We start from the raw sequence: 21948 nt of genomic DNA on the forward strand, positions 1-21948 counted from the left end.
AGGGCAGTACTATTACCCCTATTTACCAATGGGGAGCTGTGGCACAGAAAAACTAAATGACTTGCCCATGGCTACACAGGAAGTCTGTGCCGGAGCAAGGAATTGAACTTGAATCTCCCAAGCTGCAGGCCAGTACCACTGGACCATCCTTCCTCTCCCTGCTGTTTCTTGAAATCCATCCAGGGCATAACCAGCATGTTCGACCACTCCTGAGTCCATGTCGCAGGAAGAGGCCGTAATCACTTCTCATGGATGCGGAGCTAAGGAGGCAGCCTGCAGGCCCACTGGAGAGTTCTGCACTGAAATCACAGTGACGGTACGCACACTGTTTGTGATTCATCTCCGACACACAGCGCTTGACATCCCTTCACCTGGCAGGGTTCTCTCACTTCCTCTGGTGACCACATGAGCCCCATGGTCAGCAGCCAAGTCTACGTCTGAAAGGTCTCTCTCTTCTGGGTACAATGATGCTCTTGTCATCGCTCTCGCACTCGCACTCTCATCTGTAATGCTCTATATCACTGCACAGAAGCAAGTCATTCCAGGCCAGTGCTGGTATTTCAATTCCCTCTCACCCCAGTTGTTCAGGTATAACCCCCCACCCCAGCTCTTTATCATCCAAATCCACTTCCTTGAGTCACTTTGTGCTGTTCCACACACAGCTGGGCTTTACGTAGCAGATGTTTCATTCGCACACAAATGTCTTTGATGACGACGTGTATCGGGGTAATGCCTAGGAGCGCCTGGCTAGGATCAGGACTCCGTTGTACGAGGTGCTGTACAAACACAGAGCAACACCTCCTTCCCTCCCCGCTGCACATGCACTATTTATACACCCCAAACCCTCCCTCCACATGTTGCCCCCCATGGTCTCATTCCACACACACACACCCCTTGGGCCTGATTCTCTGTTGCCTTGCACCTTGTGTAACCATTTACACCAGCGCAGAGTGAGTGTATCATGCTCCTCAATCAGAACAGTAGCATTCTACCCGCACTGTGCACTGGTATTAATGGCTGGTCTAACGGTGCAAAGCAATGGAGAATCAAGCCCCCAGGTGAAGACCGAGACAGTATAGCAACATCACCTGCATATTCAAATGTCCCTGTCTCAGCACCCTGTTTACACTTTCATGCTCTGTCTCTGCAGTGTCTCTAATTTACATTTTGTTGTACATGCAATACTCTCTGGCAGTGATCAGCAAAGCAAGGGATAAGCTACAGTCTACTCTGCTTCCTGTTTTTCCTTTGCCTTCAGCCTTCGTTTCCCCCTAGGATTCTGCTAATCCCCCAGGCAGGTCTATCAAGGTCTGGTGATTCCCACATCCCAGCTCTCCAGTGTCAGCCTGCATAGTTCCAGCTCAGAAATCTCCATGCCAGCCTCCAGCTCTTTCTGTATCACAGCAGCACTGCAGTCACCTGTACTCATGGTCATCAATATTTCTTCACACTGTCGTGTTGTCCCTAAGCAGAGGTACGAGACATAATGGAGGGGCACTGCGGGCTTTTATCCCCCTGTGCCGCTTTACTTGGATGGAGAATAACAAAGAGATGAGGCCCCTTTACCAAGGGGAGTTAGACCCCTTATTGCTCTTTTTTTATTCTGAAAATGCCAGCCTTGCTACATGGCCATATTTATGCATCACATTATCCCCACTTCACAGCTGGGGAAGCTAACACTTACCTATCTCACATGCTCATCTGGAGACTTGAATCAGTTAATCTTTGTACCATGTATTGCTCGATGCTAAGATTATCGGTTACTAGTAGTTCTGTGGGTGGGACTATGTGGCATTTCCAGGCTCTGGTTGTATTTAAGCTTCTGGAAGTTACAGCTGCTTCTTGAAGATCACAGGTACCAAATCATCCATCACTCTGAGTTACAATGAAGGGAGGCAGGACAGTCTGCAGCAAGCAAGTTTATTTCTTCTCCTTCTGACAACTTCTATAGATTAGGCAGCTGGCAGAAAGTTACAACAGGCTTCCTTCATCAGGAGTTCCATTCTGAACTCATTGGAAATCTGTAGATGGCTGGAAGCTCCCTGCTTAGGCATCTGCATAATCTGGCTTTGGTTCCCAGCTCCACTCCCTGGCAGGGGTGGCACACTCAGCCACCGGAGGCTGGTGTGGAGAAGAGTCACAGCACCACTAATGAGGGAACAAAACTGGATCTGCTCCCTGGATCACTGGCAAGGATCCAAACACAAGGTGAACCCACTGCCCACCGAGGTTCCAACCCGTGAAAGGTGATAATGCCCAGTGGACACCACCATCCCCCATTACAGTCAGGCCTTACGTCAGGGGTAAAAGTAGGCCGGTACAGGCCAGTACAGCGTACTGGTAAGAAGCCGGTACCGGCCCACATGCAGCCAACATTAAAGCACTGCCGCAGCAGCGGCCAAAGCCCCAGGCCCTTTTAAATTGCCACCAGAGCCCCAGGCGGCGTGGGCAAGGCAGCGTGGATGGGCTGGCTGGGGGAGGCTGACCCCCAGCCCCGCCCCTTCCGCCCGAGGCCTGGAGTCGGGCCCCCGTACCGGTAAGAATTTAATATTACTTTCACCCCTGCCTTATGTTCAAGGAAGCAACCATAGATCTGGATGAATGAGCCAGATTTAGCACCACGATAGCTGCGTCCATCTGACCCAGGCCACCAAAACGCCACCGTCATGGGTTCTGCTTCTGTGTTATGAAAAGGAGAACATAGGATCCCAAAGGAGGTCCTAGGCAAAATTCATCTTCTTAGAACCTTAGGATCTTCCCAGTTACTTCCACCCCAGGGCAATGTTTTATGGTGACAATTACACCCTCTTACTGCAAAGCTAAGACCTTTCTGCTGCTGCACTTTAAGAACCGAGCACGCATTTTTCTATCTAGAGGATGAATGCCTAGCAGAGATCTGTGTTTATCCTCCTCAGTAGGTAGCATAGGAAATTCTTCTTCCACAGATATGTATTAGTGGAGGCAACAGGAGCTCCCACCAACCTTGACATCCATGATTAGAAATCAGGTCACACAACCTGGCTGCGTTGCCAGGTGAGAAAACTCCTTGGCATTAGGATATGAAGCATGACACTAAGAAAGTGCAGAAGTTTCTCTTGCTAATCATGTTTCTGTGCCATCAAACTGCTAATCAGGCTGTGTTAACCCTGTAGGTCACCGCAGGGAAGGGAATATGCATAGGTGGGAGTGAAGCATCTTCTTTCAGCAACAGTGAGTAAGATGCCCCCTTGGAACTGCACACAAACAAGAAGTGATCTCCTAATTTCTTTCCAGATAGTGGTCCTGATTCTTCCCTGTGGCTCTTTTATGTCACTATAGCAGCATGAAGAGGCCAGGACATGCCCCCTGGAGGAGACCTCCATTGTAAGGTGGTAAAACGGGATTGGCACAGCCTGCAGCATAGGTAGCAGGAGGAGGAGGTATGGCTGGAACTCACTGCACGTGGCTGTTCTCAGCCAGCGCCATGACACACAGAGTGTAGGCTCCACGTTGCGCCAGCATTGGGGAGGCACAAAGGCACCTTTACACCACTCCTGCATCCAGCAAAGGGAAAGAGGGACAGAGAATATGGCCCACCCACTCTATTGCTGGGTCATTCCAAAGAGGAACCAGCGCATGCTCCCAGGGTCTCTGTGCTGGGTTTGGGGCCTGAGCCAAACCCCATTGTCTTCCACAGACTTTGGATCAGGACCTTAGCAAGCAATAGGATCCTGGTGGTTTATAATCCAGTTGGATCTAAAGGGCTCCAAGCATGGTCATCTCACTACCTCGTACCTAGATCCCCTATGAGCAAAAGAAATTCCTTCAAATTTTACCTGGCCAAATGTTGCCAAAAGCATATTCCCTAAGGGTTTGATCCAAATCCCTTTGAAAGGCTCTATAACAGCCTCTCCCCAAACTCAGCATCAGGCCTTGCCTCTGCCTCAGTTTCCCCACTCTCATGTAAGCCAGCAGGCCAAATCACTAGCCAGCGCATTGACGAAACTCCCCCTGCATTTCAGTCCCTTTTCCCAGGGATACATCATTGTTCAAACACAATTCAAAGTCAATCAAACCAGGTAACCTAGGTCCTGCAGCCTGGCCCCTCCTACGGCCTCAACCAGCTTCCTCTGCTACCACCTCCACAGTAGGCGTCCCCAGCCAGGACTCTCACCCAGCTGATATGGCAAACCCCCTTCCAGGTCTGTCCCTGCTCACCTTACAGCTCTCCACATTAAGCAAGCTGCATATTAGCCTTTTATCTCACCATCTGGGAGGCAGCTGATTAGTCGGGGGGGGGGGGGGTGCTAACCCCATCTCCCTTAAAGGGCCATCCCATCTTGTGGCAGGTTGCCATTGACTGCAATGGGAGTTAGGTGCCTTGGTGGTTTTGAACATCCCACTAAGCACCTATCTGCATCTTTAGGCACCTAAATTCCTTTAAAAATCTGGTCCCAAATCCCCAACTCTGTGCAGGTAGGGTAAACCCCTGGTACTAATTTATAAACCCTGTTTTATTGCCTCACAATGGGATTATGGGAGGGCTTTTTGCAGCTGCCTGGAGAAAAGTCAATCCTCAATTTCTATATTTTAATCTCCTAAATTTGGGGAGTAGACACAAGAAATCCATCCGATGAATATATAGAAAACTGTGTGTGTCAGGAAGCAAAATCAATATTAATTACCCTCTCGTGTCTAAAACAAATATGACAAAGGAATTCATACAATGAAGTAGCATTCAGTCGACATTGATTAGTCTGACATTCTGCAGATTGCAAAGCAATTTCAAGTGCTGTGTTTTTCTTTGCCCCGGTTTAATGGGAATTTTAGGTAACCTTGTTCCTGCTATGATTGTTTCTCATCTCAAATGGCTACAACACCTGTTGGTGGCCTAATCCAATAGCTGCCTGAAAACATTGTTTAATGCACCATTCGGCCAGGGCACACAGCTCCATTGAGAAGGAACAATGTTCACCAGGGAAAAAAATCACATTGCAGCTTGCTAAGGAAGTTGCAGAACAGCTTGGGGAAAGCTCTTTTAGAGAGACGTGCAATAGGGTTGGCTTTTACATGGGGCGGCTGAAGTGATGGACTGAGATGAATGCTTACAAATCTAAGATATGTCCTGTGTACCAGCAGGACGGTCAGCAAAAGGGCTGCAGTTGGCTTCGGTATTTGCATAGATGGCAGCTTCTGGGGTTGGATTCAGTTTGGGGTGCAGCATTCCCTAGCGCACCAGAGACTCGGATTCAGGCAATGGCTGGCTGAGCTGCTAACAGAGCCATGAAATGCTGCGTATGCTACATGTCCAGGACATCTTGATTTTCTGCAGTGACCCCTGTGGCTGACTGACAGTAAGGATCGCACTACCATGGGGGATTTAGGGTTCACTAAACCTGTTTGACCCCTGAGTAACTGGTTCTTCTGAGCCACCTCCAAATTAAAAGGGGAACGGAGTGACTGTTAACCTAGCTCCTTAGCGTTTGGGGTCCCCTCAATTCATTTTCTGTCCTTCTCAGCCCCAGGAAGGACACTGTGACATGAGGTCTTGGAGGAAACAAGTGCATAAAGAAGGGAAAGATGGGGTATGGGTCCCCCAGAACTAGAGGATGTTGATCCCAGGGAAACACCAACACTCATACAGCCCCGACTGGTCTCTAGTGACCCATCTGGCACATAAATTCCAATGCCTCTACTGTGAAAAGAGACCATGTGGCCAGCACATGCTCACACGGCTCCAGCACAGCAGGCTGTCAGATTAATGGACACTTCCCTTAACCATGTTTCTGGCAAGCAGATTTCCCTGACCTCCACTGTTAGAAAGCTTCACAGATCAAGGAGGCAGCTTGTCTCACCACTGGGTGCTGAGGGACAAGCAAGTCGCATTCTCAGGGGGAAAAAAAGAGGGGAAAGTTTGAAAGTGGGTTTCATTCCGGCTTTCTGCAAACGCACGCAGTGAGATATTTACAATGTTCCTCTGTCGTAGTGCCACACACGGCTGGGTCTGTGCAGCACCTTAGCCTGGGCCATCTGCTACATTAAGCAAAAAGGTGTTTTTTTAAGCAACTCTGCTCTGAAAAAAAATGTATTTTACACGATGTGATTTTGAAAGGAAACCTCTTCCCAGTCACTGGCGCCTGGTTCTGAAAAGGGACCCGGGGCACAGCTGGGATGTGCTTCCCAGACACGAATGTGCTGCCAATACTGTAACACAGGTGCCTTTACAAACTCTTTCTCTCTTAGCCTGCCATAACCACATGAGGGTGTATTGCTCAGAGAGGTGGGCAGGAGAGTCTATTCATTTGTTTTCAAGAGCTGGTTGAAAGATTTTTCAATGGAACCTTTGTTCCTCGGAAAATGCAGCTTCCTCTAAATCAGAGCAGGGGAAAATGTTGAAATGAATAATGTTGTCTTTCTTGTTTCAATAATGTCAAAACATTAGGTTTTGATAAGGTAAAAACATTGTGTTTCAACTCAAACTGTTACATTATATTAAAAGATTAAGTTTAATGTTATAGCATACTTTTATATTTATATATTGTCAATATTTTACAATGTAATGTTTTGACATTACCTAAATGAAATGTTTCAGTGGTCCCGAATAATAAAAAAAAAAAACGTTCAGAATTTTGGTTCTAAAGGGAATTTTGAAATGTAGATTTTTTTCCATTCCAATTTGGAACAAAAAAAATAAATTTCAAAATGTTGGACTTTCCTATGGAAGGGAAATACCTTTTTCCAGCTTGCGCTAGTCTTTTCCTATTTAAACAGAATAGCTTTCTCGTAACCACATCTCAGCAGAGAAGCAAACACCATTTGGCAAACAAACACATCAAGCTGCATTTGGCTGGAGATGTTCATGCTTTTCCTCTGAAATCTACACGGCGCGTATGTTAACATAGCACAGTTTAATGTGAAGTGGAAAGAGGTGAAGACTATTTAGGGGGACGAGCTATGAGATATCTTCCCCTAGAAAGTTTTTTTTTTTAATATTCAAAATCCAGGGCAATCGGGTCTATTCCAATGGCTAAATAGGTTCCCATAGCAGTAATACACCTGGGGCCTGGTTTTTATGGAACTGATTGGACACCAGCAGCTCCCATGGAGTTCAGTTGGAATTGGTGATGCTAAGCCCTTCTGCAAATCAGCCCCATAGAATTGCACAGTCCTCTGTTCCCAACCCTAGCAGGTTGCATCCTGTCAGCTGTGCATGTAACGATCAGTAACATTCATGGCAGGTGCATGCGCACTGATGTGAGAGCAACCCCTTCCCCTCCAACCTCATTGTGGCAGCAACCGTATCCCTGATGGCGGGTTTTGTCCTTACGTGGATGCAGGGAGGGGGTGGGAGCAGTGCTTAACGTGGGAAGGCTTGCACGGTGCTTGGCGATTCAAATGTATTCTGCGTACCACGGCACATTCAACTCTGCTCCATCACTCTGGTGCCTCAGGGAGAACCGGAGAGCGAGAAAGCAGAGAAATTGTGCACAAGTCTTGCTGGGGTTTTTGACGCCCCCACTCACTCTCCAGGGCTGCTCCCACTGAAAAACAGAGCAAAACCGCATCTTCGCTTCTCCCTGACATTTCGCTCACCTTGTTCCCTATTCAGACACAGCACTGACACTTCTCCAACATCTGTGTCTTTGTCAGAGATGTCATTAGGGAGTCCCCTGCCTCCCATAGGCCTGTGACATTTGGATGGCAAGCCGGTCATGTGTGTTACCTCCTAAGCAAGAGGGAACCTGAAATGAAAGTGCAGCTAATTATTCAGAGACCTTAATGAAAGCTCTGCATTTTCAGCCCTTGCTTAGGGCAAGACATACATCTGCTTCCACGCGCCCCCTTTCAGGGTTGTAGGTGCAGATCTCTGCATTTGAATATTTCTAAATTGCCATGTTTATAAAAGAACGACATAGGTCACCCCAGTGCACTTGGGAATGGATAAATCACAGGCATAGAACTGTCAGCCCCAACTGCACACACAGCCATGCTGCCAGGCCTCACCAGGCTCTGGGACAGCTCCCTCATCCTTTAGTGGGGCAACACGTTTGCTGCTCACAGGCAAGTGGGAGACATTTTGCAGACTGCTCTAACACCCGAGTAGTGATGATCCTACTACTTCCCTGAGCCGGGCCACGTTGCCTTCATCCACCAGCTGCCACCCCATCAGCCATGCAGACGCAGGAGCCAGCTTCAGTCTTGGAGGCAGGAGGAACTTGAGAAGAGGAAGTTGGGCAGTAGGCTTTTAGGGCGTGTCTACATTTCAAATGTCACAGCTGCATCCCTGTAGGGCTTCAGTGTAGACATTCACAACAGCAATGGGAGGGGTCTCCCATCTGCGTTGGTAATCCAGCTCCCCAAACAGCGGTAGCCAGGTCGAAGGAAGAATCCTTCCATCAACCTAGTGTTGTCTACACCAGGGGTTAGGTCAGCTTAACTATGTCACTCAAGGGTGTGCTGTCCGGTCACATCAAGTTCATTGAGAAGAAATTAGAACCACTTTATGAGACAACATTAGAGACTCCGGCGTTGCCAGGCAGTGCTGGAAATATTAAATATTAGAGTGATTACCGCTCCTCACCCAGCACTGAACTCCGACCACCCTGACATGGCATTGGGTTTTCTAGCTCTGAAACCTTTACAGATCTTCCCACAAGTGCTTCCCCAGAAGAGCTGTCGAGCTGGGATCCCAGGGGACATCCTACTCCCCAGCACCTATTAATGCTTTGCCATGTTAGCAAGGCACTTTGCAGGTGAAAGACACTATTAAGTCGTAGCTGAAAGGCACCCACATGAAGTCATGATCATTGCTGGGACTGTTGCTAGCAGCCTGCTCAGGGCTGGATGGGTCAGATAGCCTGAACTCTCCTTTCACCAGTACCGGGTGTCCCATTTAGGGGGGCATATGTATGGAGGAGGCTTGCCCTGCCGCTCTGTTGTCCCTGTGAGTGACCCACAGCTGGACCCAAGACTGTCCCATTGGTAGAGCTAAAAGGATAGCTAGGAGAGAGAAGAGAACTCTAGCATGGCCTGGAGACCCCATTAACCCTGCCGCCAATGGGAGCTGTGTATGTAGACTGAGGGACTGGGGTTGTGTTGGAGAGCACATTCGGGGATTACTGTCACTTACCATGTGTTTGTATAACACCTAGCACAATGGGGCCTGGATACCAATGGTGGCCTCTGGACATTACCATAAAAGAGAGGAAGGATAGTCTTATGATTAAGGCCCTGGATTGGGATTCAGGAGACTGGGTTTCAGTTCCTTGCTCTGCTCCAGATTCCCTGGGTGACTTTGAGCAAGTCACCCACGCCTCCAGCTCCCCATCTGTAAAGTGGGGATAATAATGCTTCACTTCTCCCACCCTTTGTCTTAGTCTATTTGGACTGGGAGCTTTTCAGAGCAGGAGCTGTCTCTTACCATGCGTATCTGCAGGGCCTCACACAGTGATGCTACTACAATACCAATAATTTTTGGAAAAGAAAGATCATTAACCAGCATTGTTCCACAGCGGTGCCTATAAACCCTAGTGAGCGATATCAGGGCCCCCGTTCGAAGAGAAGGCCCCATCCCCAAGAGCTTACAGCCCACCAGAGACAACAAGTAGATGCAACAAACAAATGGGGGGAGCCCCAGGTAACAGTGAGCCATGAAGATGATTTTAGCGCAGAAGTACCAGTCACAGCTCATCAGCTGCCAGCCGTTGTCAAGTGTTTTGCAGGTATCACAGCAGAAGTGAGTGGAAAGGAGAGGTTTGACGGAGGCAAATGTAGCAGCTTTGCAGATTTTTTTTTTTTTAAACACAGGGAACTCCACCATAATCACTATAACCTAGTGGTCAACATGATCCATCGCTGGACAACACAGGCAAGTCCCTTGCTGAATGTTCCTAAGCTCAGAGACAATTCCAGGGCAAGAGCATCTCCTGTTTCTCACAGTCCATTAGCCCACAGTCCAATTGCCCATAGTAGTAGGGACTGTTTCCATTATCCTTCTCTTGTTTCCCTCTCAGACCTCCTTGTTGCCTTTCATCCCCCTAAAACAAAACCCTGTCCTTCCCGGATGCCTAGAGCCCGCAGACATTTTTTTCGCGTGTCTATCGGAACAGGAAATAGGTGGCAACAGCTATAGAACCAGCTCTGTTGAAGTATAGCACACCTCTGTAAGCTGCATGCGGGCAGCCTGCTCACCTCACAACAGGTATGTGAAGTACCGCCCCGTGACAAACTTCGCTTTCATTGTAAACCCCTGTCCTTGAGGGCTTTTCTGCGGAGGAAATGAATAAAATGAATGCTACGGTTGTAGGCTGGATACGAATTGAATTAAACCTCCATCTGATCTATGTAGGTGGTTAGCACCAGGATGTAAAATTTACTGACAAGCCAGCCTAAGAGTAGGCATTAGCTTTCCTAACAGGTGATTATTTGACCATGGGGTGCTGTGTGCGAACACCCCCAGCTTTCTCAGGGATTAGGAGTGTTTTAGGGTCTATAGCCGCATCTCAGATAAAGGCCCCTTTTGCTTTAGAGCAGGGACGGTCAACTAACATCCCAGGTGAGAGATGCAAAGCTGCAGAGGAGAAAGGGAGGCCTGTGCATTTGAATGGGAATTGCGTGTCCAAATCCCTAAGGCAGCTCGGATTATCTCAGCCCCCCTGGGACACAAGTGGCTACAGAGTCATTTTCAGCAGCCCATGCAGGGTTCTGGAATCAGCAAGCTGCTGCAGCCAGACATCTACCTTCCTTCCTACAGGAGCTGACTACAGCAGTGCCGATCCCTAGAGCAGCCTAAACTCCCTTTGAGAATCCCAGCTGACCATTTTGTGTATGCAACGAAAGCCATTACTAGTGACACGCCAAGGGACGGAGGGCGGCAGGGGAGGGGAAATGGTGAATTCACCTCATTAGTGGTCGTGGCCAGTAACACTGTGTCTGGGCAGCACCAAGCAGAGCCACCTTTTAATGTTCTAATGAGCCGGAAAGTGGTCTTGAGTCAACATAAGGAGTTGGACAAAAGCCTGTCTCTTAAACTGTAGGGCCAGATACTCAGCTGGTGCAAATCGGTGGCCTGTCTGAAGTCTCAGCCTGGTTTTTAATGGACAAGTGTCCAGGACACGAAAATCCCCACCAGCAGCAGCTCTGCTCCCTTGAGTGGCAGTGAGGACATGAATGGAGGCTGCCCTAGAAGAGGCCTCTCCATCTCAGGTCTATGTCCGGCGGATGAGGGCTGGCACTGAGAGAGGCTTGCACTGCCTCTGCCTGTGCTGTGGAGACAGGGCTCCAATCTCCAGGACTGTTGCCTTTCACAGGCATCCAGTCAGCTTGACAAGCCTTGCACATCATGTAACCCTCCCCCTGGCAGGAACTCCAGCTCAGCCCTCACTCCAGGGAGCCTCTGTCCTTCCCAGCTGTGGAGAGAAGATCAGGAATACACAGCAAGGAATTAAACCAGGTGCCAAGGAAGACAGGGTGGGTGAGGTGTGCAGAGCTCATAGCTTACTCTAAATGCCCTCACCAAATCCCGTATGCAGCCCAAGGAAACCCCTGGGAGATGTCTGTCAGGGTGGGCCCTGAAGAGGATTCTGCAGAGTAGCCATCTTGAACTAGGGCATGCCAGATTTACTGCCCATCTCCTCTCTGATAGGAAACCACCTCGCACCAGCTGCTGGTGACTGGGGGCGGAGGACCAGGGAATCGCCTTCCCTGCCCAGTGTCAATGCTGAGTTATCAATGTCAGCTTCCTCCCACACCACTGTCACCTGCAGCAATTGTGTGCCTGGGGATGGCACGCCTGGGAACAGACAACCTGCTTACATGGGGGCTTGGAGTTGGGATAACCCAGCATGCCAAGGACAGCGACAACCCAAGAGTGGCTGGGAACGTATGCAGCGGGAGACACCGCGGGTGGGGACACTGTTCTTGGAGACGTAGGCCCAGAGGGTCAAACCTGGGGCTGAAAAACATTAGGCGCCTATGTCTATAGTTAGATTGAGCTGGCAGACAGAGGCTGGGGAGGGAGAATTCTAGTTCTATCAGATCCCACAGATGAAACTCCACCCACCAGCCTTTACAGGTGCAAACATGGTGGCATCAGACCCTACTTCCATTGCTTAGTCATATCCTGAGGGCTGGCCTCTGCCGTCCATGGGAGCAGACAGCTCTTAAATATGGACCTGTTTTGGGGGGGTCCCCCTCTGTTTTATAAGTATGTCCACTGTGGTGGGAGCAGAGAGGTTCTTTTGGTCTAGGGGGCTTTGTGTGATGTGAGGACAGCCTGTAACACCATAGGCCAGAGACTCTTCCTTCTGTGGGTCATCTGCAATTGTTAGGCAGGCCCCCTGCAAAGAACCCCTCAGACCTGGAACCTCCCTCCTCCAAAGCCCCCAGGTAACAAATAAACCCTGTAATATTTGATCCTCCCCTCGCTCACATTGGTATAAACCAAAAATAATTCCATTGACATCAGTGGCGTCACCCTGGCATAAAGCTGAATCAACCCCTATGCACTGACCATCTCAGCTAGGTCTTCTAGCCTGCACCCACACAGATCAGATGTCTAAGAGGCAGGATGTGAGCTGGGAACAGCGCTCTGGCTAATGATTTGCAAATGAGCCACAGGCAGCATCCCACTTTGCTTTGGAATCCCAGTTTCCCAGCAGTGTCAGGAGGAGCTTTGAACTGATACCAGGGTTTCACCTCAGCTAGATGGACAGGGTTGAGAACCAGTATTTCACCTTGATAAACTGCAGCAGCCTATGCCACATTCTCTACAATGACCTGAGATGGGGGGTTGTTCTCCCTTCCCTGTGATGAGAAAGGCAGGGATCCCAGGGGAAAGCAGGATGCTAGTGCCCCTGCTGGCCCATTCTTACTCAGCAATGGGTGCTAACCCATGATCTTGTACATGGAAGACAAGAATACTGATTGCTTGGAAACACGACAGTAAATGGACACTAAGTGGACTAATGCTCAACAGCAATGGGAATTACAAAGCGGGCGGCACCGGAATCCAGCACGATTAATACAATTACCGTGACTACCAAAGGAACGAATAATGATTTATCCCATGCGGTGACGTTTTTGCCAGTTGCATCTGGGTCATGCTTTTCACCTCTGCTGCCTGAAGAGCACAAGTTTTATAGGGCAAAGCAAGTGAAATCACCTGGGGCGGGGGGTTTCGTCCCATCCCCCACACCCTCTGCTCCAGTTTACAATCGTGAGTGAGCAAAGACAAGGGAGTTGGCATCGGCTTCACAAAGCATGATCCTAATTAATCAATCACCAGGATAGCACCACTCCCCATTCGGTCATCCCCGTAAATCACTGTCATTAAAGCTGCACTAGTGGATGCATCTCTAGTGCCGAGGCTACACAGCACAAATGAACATGTGCAAAGCACCATGGTTCTAAAGCCGGGACTCTGCCCCGTGTCCTCTGCGAACGTGTTCTCGGCCCAGCAGTTCCTGACTCGTGAACAAGGACATGCCTCCCACCGGAGTCACGGAATGCAGCGCCACACAAGAGAACGGACAGAGATGCTCCAAGTAACAGCTGCGTGGTAAAAAGAGAGCAGGGGCCTGGGAGCAAAGCTGTGTCCGCGAGGGGTCCCTGGCCAGAACTAGCTCAGAGGGGTCCAAGGGCAGGACCAAGCTCATAGTAACATCTCAAAAGGCTTCCTGAGGAGTCTGGATTAGAAGTTCTCACTCTCAGGATATTTATCCTGATATTCCACACATTTTTACTATTTGTATTACAGTAGGGCCTAGAGGCCCCAAATAAGATCAGGTCCCATTGTGCTAGGTGCTGTACATATACACAGTAAGAGACAGTTCCTGTGCTGAAGAGCTTACAGTCTATATAGCAAACCCAGACAAAAGGTGGGATGGGAAAGAGAGGTACAGAGAGGGGAAGAGACTTGACCAAGGTCACACCATAGATCAGTGGCGAGCTGAGAATAGGACCCATGTTTCCCTAGTCACTGAACCAAGCTGCCCCCATAGGCAAAGGTTGACAGGATCCCTAGCATATAACAGTACAACACACAATGTCAAGCAACCACCAGTTAATTGGAAATCTCTGGCAACAAATGTCTCTCAGGCACACACCAAAAAATTCAAAGACAATAAATATCACCCAACATACACTCCCTGCATTTGTAGGTTCCCGTTAGGTGTTGAAAGTATTGATTTTCTTCTAATTACTTTCTTTGTTAGATGATCTTGTGTATTACTTGGTGCTAAAAACATTAAACAATTCAAGCAGCACAGAGAGTCATTAGGAAAAACAGCACTGAATCTGTCCAGTGCAAGAAGAAAAAGCAGTAGCGTTCAAGTGGCATGGCAAAAGCAAAAGCAAAGAACGCCTTCTCTCCCCAGCCCCTGTATTTTCATGAATGATGCCCGTCTCACTGCTATAATACAATGAATGGAAGGAGAATAGCCCTTTCTTTGGCAAGACTCAGGTCTCCTAATGTTGTGCATTGACATGAAGCAATTAATTGGCTTACATGGGCCATGCTACTAAGGTATGTTATTGGGCCTATTTCTCTGCTGGCAACAAAATCAATAGAGTTATACCAGCTGTGAATTTGGCTGAATGTGTGGATTGTGTTAGAAGAGTGAGCTAAGTAGTTTGGTTTCTGAAAGGACTAGAGACAAATGTGTTATAAGCAGTGAAAATATGTCCAGTCTGTTCATCTCAGACCAGTATTCCCAGTCTGTGCATCCCAAACACTATTCCCACACTGTACTTCTCCATGCAGTTGGATGCAGTAAAGCACCATGGTAAAGACAGAAATGTCGGCTGAAGGAAGATACTGAATCTCAGGGGACACAAATGCATTTGGAAACAGAATCCTTGAAAACACAATTTACCTTTCCTCCTTGCCACTTTTCCTACGCTCCTTGCACTGCCTGAGGTGCTCAGAAAGTCATCAGCTGGGGGTGGGGGGGAGAAGAGGGGACAGAACCCAGGACTGGGAACTGGGCAGTATGTCATGGAGAAAGAGAGTTTCATGAAGGACTAATCTATCTTCTCTTCCATTGCCTCCCCTGGGGTTGCATTTCCAGTGAAACCATGAGATGAACTGGGTGCATGATGCTTTGTGGGATAGAGAGTCTCTCACTGGTTTGGGGTCTGAAGCACCCTTTCAAAATTCTCTGTAGAAATACTACAGTGACAGAGAGATAGATTAGATTTGCTATAAACAAGAATACAAAATGCACCTGTCCTCAGTAACGACAAAGGGCTAAATATTCAGCCTGAGCACTGCAGAGGGAATTAACCACACAGACAGATCCCATTAATGCTAATGGACGGTGTGGCTAATTAGCAGCACCTCACACTCAATATTTACCCGTATGTGATACAGAGTTTTCTTCCTATCCCTTTGAAGTGATCTATTTTCTTTGCTAAAGCATCTAAAAGCAGAGAATCAACAATCTTTCCAGCTGCATTTTAACTCAGATAGGCACACCAGTGCACATGAGAGGGTGATTGAGGAGAAGGGGGGCTGGGATGGGCTCAGGGGGCTGGAAATGGAATATTGGGAGTCTTTCATCTCTAGTTGTCAGCTGTAATCCGGCCCTGGTTGTGGGCAGGACTGGAGGTCCCAGGAGATAGGAAATGGGATATAAAGCTTTGAGCTGTATGCAGCATGGTCAAACCGGCCTCAGGCAGTAGCAGCCTCATGCTGTAGCAATCTGATGGCTGTTTGTTAGTCAATGTGGAGTGACTTGGCAGGCCTCAGTTCACATCCTAGAGGCTGGATGACCAAGTGTATCCTTGAAATGATCACTCATTGGTCCTGCTGCTGGAGATTTCATTAGAGAAGCCAATGACTGAATGCACCATAGGACTGGACAGGCCTTTTACCACTAGATTTTGTCTCTATGGGTCAGGGCTGGTATAGATTTGGTGAGGGGAGTTTGCCCTGCTGCTACTTATGAAGCATCTCTTCATGATTAGCTAGACCATAAGCTCTCTGGTGCAGGGACCATCTTTTTCTTCTGTGTCTGTACAGCACCTACCACACTGGGGTCCTGATCTCTGACTAGGGCTCCTCAGCATTACAGTAATACTAATAATTATTAGGATGATGACACTCTGTCACCTTCCACCACCTTCAAATTCACTCCATTCCCCTTCCCAGCCCACAAACAAACAAAACCCACGCCCAGCCAGACCCAGGGGCAAACCTTCCTCCTCTTGATAAAGAGGCTTTGAATGGAGACTCTGACAGGAGCAGACACAGCTGGGTCTCAGGAGATTTTGCAATTTGCAAGAGTTTTACACCTTCCAGTCTGTGTCTAATTTTGAGTCACAATTAAGTTGGTGTATAAAGAGTTCGGTGTCCATGGATCCACTTACACTTTTCACATGATGGCTGGAGAGTTGCTGGAGTTTTCTATCATCAGCAAATAAATCATCAAGAAGAAGAAGAAGTATCAATCAGAATCCATGACCTGGGACCTGAGGACTGACAAGGGCCTTTCATAAAATCACAGACTACCCAAAGAGGGGAAGGGCCAGAGTCTCAGCTCTGGTGCCCTGACCCTGCCTAGGAAGAGAGAGGCAAATTCCCAGTCCTGGTACACTGAGGAAGTGTAATGGTGTCGTGGTTAGGGCACTGGTTAGAATTTAAGACAACCAAGTCCACTCCCCAACTCTGCCACAGACTCACAAACACTTCATCTTTCCATGTCTCAGGTTCTCCATCCATCAAATGGGGATAGAACCCTTCCTTTCTTCCACTGTTTGTCTGTGAGTTAGGGTGTGAATTTAAAGTGCACTAGCTAGTCCGCACTAACTCCCTGCATGGACACTCTTACTGTGCACAAGAGTGCCCTCCATCAGGTTAGCTTAATGCACCTCTGTGACCGAATGCACCCCTGTATTCACACCCTACACACCACTGTAATAATCTTTGTACACCATATGCCTTGTGAGGTGGCATTTGAAAACTAATAACCTGCTGGTCAGCAATATCATGGTGAAATGTGTATAGCAACATTACAGGTAAGGTTATGGACATAAAGTGAAATTATGACTGAAGTGAGTTTACCAGACAAGTCTGAGGAGGGGGTGACCCTATTCCTCAGAGACAAAGGACAAGATAAGTCCTCTAACCAGGTGTCATCAAAGTTGATTGGCAGTCACCTGTCAAGTGGCCATTCTTTGGCAGTGACGGGGGGCAGTAACAGATCAATCTGCATTGCAACAAACAACAACATGGACCCTCTTTCACCACCATACTCCATGTCTCCATCCTTACAGTGGGAAGGTAACCCTCAGGAAAATGCATTTCAAAGGGTGACTGGACTATAAAAGTGAGGGGCAAAACCACCCCAGGGAGTCTATCTTTCTTTCTCTCCTCATCTATCTTTCTCTCTCTCTCCCCAAAGAAAAAAAAAAGGGGAACCCGTCTTTGGACTTGGGGTGGGGTTCTGACCTGAGAATCTGGCCAGCCCTGTTGCTGGGAACATGTGGTAAGGATTTTACCTTGAACCAAGTCTACTTTGTTAAGTGTTAGCTATTTGCAAGTGTTTTATCTTTATTTCTCTGGTACCCCTTTCTGACTTTAATGCCTTATAATTGTACTCACTTAAAATCTATCTCTTGTAGTTAAAAAAACCCTTGCTTTATTCTTTAATGAAATCTAATCCAGAGTGGTGGTTAAACTGAATTGTTTGGTAACTCCAGTTAAAGTAGCAGACAGATTTAGCTTCACCCATTACAGGGGCAACAGACCTATAATATCTGAACTGTCTAGGAGAGGGCTGGACAGTGCAGAACACACATTTTTGGGAAAATTCAGGACTGGGAGTGTGTTGGGGTCACCCTGCAAGTAGTAACTAAAGCTGCTGGAAGCCAGGGTCTGGCTGGTGTGCTGCTGACAGGCTGCTGGGGTCAGAGTTGCTGGACCAGGGCTGTGGCTCTAGACAGACACTCAGGTTCTGACCTGCATGCTGGCAGGCTGACTGTAAGCGACACATGTTGGGAGCTACAACAGTAACGCATTGTGAGGCACTCCAGGTTGCAGGGCAAGTGGTGGCAAAACCCCTCACTGGTCTGGATTGCACCCCGGAACCAGATAACTTCCAAAGTGCATTGAGCGAATACACTGAAAGGGACTCAAACAGCATCCACATGGAGAGTTAGTGAGGTGTAGCTACTGCAGGCTATTCCCCTTCTAGACAAGCTTATGTGCATGCCCAGTCATAGCACCATGGCATTTCCAGGTGCTACTGGGATATAAATAATTATAAGCATAAGTGCTCCTAGTTAGAGGATTTCTACGTCAAGCTCTAGCCCTTTTGAAAACGATGTTATTTTTGCGCAAGAGAAAGTCAACACTGGAAAAAATGTTATTTATTTCCCAGAGTAAATGCAATAAATTAAAGCCAACAGCCTGTAAAGACGCCTGGATGTGAATTCATTGTCAATGCACTTGGTGATAAAATGGGATTTATTGGCTCTTTTTTGCATAAGAAAGCAGAAAAAAGCCTTGAAACGAAGGCAGAGATGCTACAGTATAAACACATAGGATTATTAGGTGAGAGCTATAGGCGAAACAGCAGATACATTTATCCTGAAGAGGTAGCGACATAAAAAACACCTGCTGCGTTTTAAAACAATGAAATCAGAAAAAGGCAATTCCTCCCCATTCAGAAAAAAGAAAAGGATTCACCAACATGCTAGCTGGAAAACACAGATCAATACATTGTAAGTGTTGGCCAGGGCAGTCCTCTGAAGGGGCAGCCTCATATACTACACAGAAATTGGCAGGGATGTTTAAATCTTGAGCATGCCAATGGAGCTACTGGAAAACACAGAGCAGATCTGAGAGGAGCATAAATTCCATTTAATCTTCCTTTGCACTAGAAAAGGCTGCTGGTGTGGAGAACAGGGCCCTGTTACTCAGCACTCTGCATGTTGTTTGCTTGATTGAACTGGCAGAAATGTTAATTAAAGTTCTAAACAGGCCCCCTAACAGCTCAGTTGGCAATACCTGGAAAGAAACATTTGTCTGGTCAAAGTAAACAGTATCTGATCAGTTCCCATGGGGGAATCAGTGAGTGAAACACAACACAAAGGAGACTGAGTCCAGCAGCACTTGGCTGGTTTACTTTTCTGACTCACTTTATATGTTCTGCACCATCTTCCCAGACAGCAGAGAGCTTTGTAGCTTGCAAGTAAAAAAAAGTGTGTATATATATATATATATATATATATATATATATATATATATATATATATATATATTTGCAAGTGAAATCAGTAGAAGAAATTAAAATCTGAGGCCTGGTTCTCCTCTGACCCCAGAGCTACACCGGTATATGTCCACTGGCTTCAATGGAGTTACTCCAGATTCACACTGGTGTTGGAGAGCTCAAAGATGGAGATGCTCTGAGCAAAATATTCCTGATCAATGGGCATTTATGGAGGCAAGATTTGCATACTGGGCGGTGTGGGGGAGGTCCATCTCAGGACATCTTGGAGGGGCATTTCAGTAATTTACACAAGTTTTATTTTTTAACTACCGATACTTAAATGCGTAGGAAGATCCCTCCATTCCATAGCGACGAGGGGGTGTTGTAGCCCAAAGACTCTATAACTCAGTCCCAATTCCTTATCGACTTACTCCACTGCCAATGGGGAAAAAGCATCGTTACCTTAGCAACTACCACAGTGCTCATGGCTCCCTTGTAGATAAAAAATACCCCACTCTCTATAATCTGACTTCTGGGGTATTGCGCAGAGACTCAGAGGAGGAATATTATAAAGAATAGTACCCAGATAGTGAAAACCAGCCATCTGAGGTGAAACCAGGCTAGATGGAGGTGATGTTGGTGGGAAAAGAGAAGCATTTTGAAGATTTTGCCTCCTGTGTAACATCCTCTTCCACTGAGGGAAACTGTTATAGTTTTATTTTGAATTATTTGTATTAAAGCTGAGCTTAGAGGCAACAGCTGAGATCAAAGCCCCCTTGTGCTAGGTGTACAAACATTTAGTGAAAGCTCATAACCTAAATAATGAAAGGCTGTGACAATGTTTAGACAGCTGGTGGAACCCAGGAATCCCCAGACTGGATCAGAACCAAGGTCCATCTAGTCCAGTATCCAGTGGCCAGCAGCTGATGCTTCAGAGAAAGGTGTAAGAACCCTGAAGAGCAGATGTGGGATAATCTCCCCCCCCCCCCCATTAAGTTTCCCTGATTTCTAGTAGTTAGAGGTTGGTTTAAGACCTGAAGCATGAGTTTCGCTATGGACGCTGGCTATTCTAGTAACCCAAGCTGTAACCTTGAGCTCCCCTGCCTGTTTGTTGCATCCGCCTGTTGTCTCTTGTCTTCCACTTAGTCTGTCAGCTCTTTGTGCCAGGTACCTTCTCTTCGTTAGATGTTTTCACAATGCCTAGCACAACTGGAACTAGGGGTCCTTCTGGACCCCTCATAGCCCAGATAACCACAGCTGGATATGGAAACCGATTGCAGGGATAAAATGGAAGGAGCAACAAGGCTGTGTGAGCCAGAGGGGAATCTTGATCTGAGATGAAAGTGAGCTCAGAGGCATGTGGGAGTCAGCTCAGAAACGGAGAGAGATTGGTCTAATGTTTAGAGCTCTATCCTCCTAGGACCCAGGAAACCTGGCTTTGCTATAGGCTTCCTGGATGACCTTGGGCAAGTCCCTTAGCTTGTGTCTACACTGCATGGTCAATCCGGGTGATTGCCTCCTGGGTTAGCCTAGCCCAGGGTGTGAGCATGCCCACCGCAAAGCCATACCCCCGTGAGCATGTCCTCACTGTTTCTGCACTTGCCTGTGTGTGTCTGGGGGCATGTCCCCTGGTTCTTTGTGCTAAGATGCTCTAGGATTCTTTCCCCGTCAATGGTAGGAGAACTTGTCTGCCCTTCCCAACAGACGAAGCAAAGTCTTTGAAGGATTTTGCCTGCATCCTTGCTGATAAGAGGCAGAGTTCCAGCCTCAGCAGAAGTGGAGCCTGGGCTCTCACCCACACCCAAGTTGAGTAGGCTAGCTGGCCTTAAAGCACCTCCAAACCCTGGTCAGAGATTTTCTGTGTGGATGGTGGGGGGCTTGAGCTAAAACCCAGGTAAGAGCCTAATACAGTGAGGACTTGTGCCTCAGACTAATCTGACTTCCGTGTCTGACAAGAGTGCCATGAGATTAAATACATTAAGGATTGTGAGGGGCTCAGATGCCATGGTAATGGGGTGCCTAGAACAGACAAATTTATTCCGCTGGCCTGGAATCCTCTAGCACCCTCTGTTTAAAAACCCCCACAAATGATCTGGGTAAGCACTTTCTAATCCACCAAGGTGTATTCCTACAACAAATGTCCTGGGTGCACAGTTCACATGGGGACTGAATAAACCCAGCCGAGTGCAAGAAATAAAATCTGGCATCTCCTCCTCTACAAGCAATGCAGCTACTTTGCATTTATATCTCATATCAACTAGGGACCTCTCACATATTCGCATCTTCATTTAAATCAAGCTTTGAGATGGGGAGCTAGGCTTTTAAAGCCAATTATTTTCCTTTCCTGAAAAGTCTTGCGTGATCTTGATCGGTCAGGATAAAAACAAATAAAAAAGGCAAACAATGTATCTGATTTACTTGGAGTCTGTTACTGTTACCAACGGTCTGGCGACCAAGGTAAACGGGCCTGTTTATTTTACAAATGTCTGTACACAGAATATTAAACTCAAATATTGATTCTGGAGAATGGACTCATAATGGGATAGCCATTCCCTTGATAAATAGCTGGATTTGCATGTGGATTCAGATCAGGTTCCATACAAACAAACCTAAGTCAATATTAGCATCGCTCACTTCCCACTTTGACTGCTTCTGTGGCACGCCTTAAAATGAGACAAATCTATGCATCACTCTGTCATCTTCACCTTGAGGGTTCATGTCCTTAGGCAGGGATGGGGACTGGAATAAAGGCTTTGTG

Source organism: Emys orbicularis, chromosome 15 (genome assembly GCF_028017835.1).
Source record: "Emys orbicularis isolate rEmyOrb1 chromosome 15, rEmyOrb1.hap1, whole genome shotgun sequence".
Classification (NCBI taxonomy): Eukaryota; Metazoa; Chordata; order Testudines; family Emydidae; genus Emys; species Emys orbicularis.